This window comes from Octodon degus, unplaced genomic scaffold (genome assembly GCF_000260255.1).
Source record: "Octodon degus isolate 3935 unplaced genomic scaffold, OctDeg1.0 scaffold00107, whole genome shotgun sequence".
NCBI lineage: Eukaryota > Metazoa > Chordata > Mammalia > Rodentia > Octodontidae > Octodon > Octodon degus.
The window spans coordinates 9,325,124-9,326,101 of record NW_004524683.1 but is presented as its reverse complement, the minus strand read 5'-3'; positions in this window follow the sequence as shown (position 1 = coordinate 9,326,101).

Here is a 978-nt window from a genome sequence, read left to right as displayed (position 1 = left end):
GTGCTTTAGACCACTGAGCCATCTCACCAGCCCCTCCTGATACATTTAAAAACTGGACATTACAACAGTACTTGTAGTCGGGTGTGATACCCATGCCTTAATCCCAGAACTCAGGTGGCTGAGGCTAAAAGATTGCTGCAAGTTCAAAGCCAGCTTGAGCTACAAAGTGGGATCTGTTTCAACCCAAATGTTGTCTTCCTGGGTGACCCTTAGAGGAATTCATTGCTGCTTACAACAGAGCTGACAGAACACAGTGTCTTATAATTGAATGACAACATTCAGGGAAGCAATATAATCCAGGATTCTTTTGACAAAGATAAATCAGATACATCAGCAGAAATCGAGCTGAAGGGCCAGGGAGATGGCTCAGAACAAGCACTTGCCTGGCAAGTGCAAGGGCCTGAGTTCAATCCCTGGTTCCACCAAAAAAAAAAAAAAAAAAAAAAATTGAGCTGAAACCCTCTTGTTAATTCCCACATGTGAACTGAGGTCAGCCCCAAAGTAGTATCTGCATTTTCTGTTGACTATAAAGGTGCTGGTAAGATTTCTTCTGGCATTTTAGATTTGATATCAAAAGCACAGAAGAAAAAACAATCAAAATTAAAAACTTAGGGTGGGCTGGTCAGATAGCTCAGTGGACTAAAGCGCCTGCTGAGGCAGAGCGCAGGGACGGGGGTTCAATTCCTGGTCCTGCATGCCGTACAGACCCCATTTCCAGGATGCACTGAGCCTGATGACTTGAGTCCAGGCATGGTGGCACACGTCTCTTAATCCTAGCACTGGGGAAGCTAACAGGAGGATCACTACAAGTCCAATCTGTAGTGAGGCCCTGTACTAAATACATTAAAGGGGCTGGTGAGATGGCTCAGTGGTCTAAAGGACCTACTTAGAACAAGCTTAGCAAAGCACAGGGACCGCGGTTCAATCCCCCAGCACCACATGCCAGCCCCGCCCCCTGGTGGGCTGAGCTGGCCACAC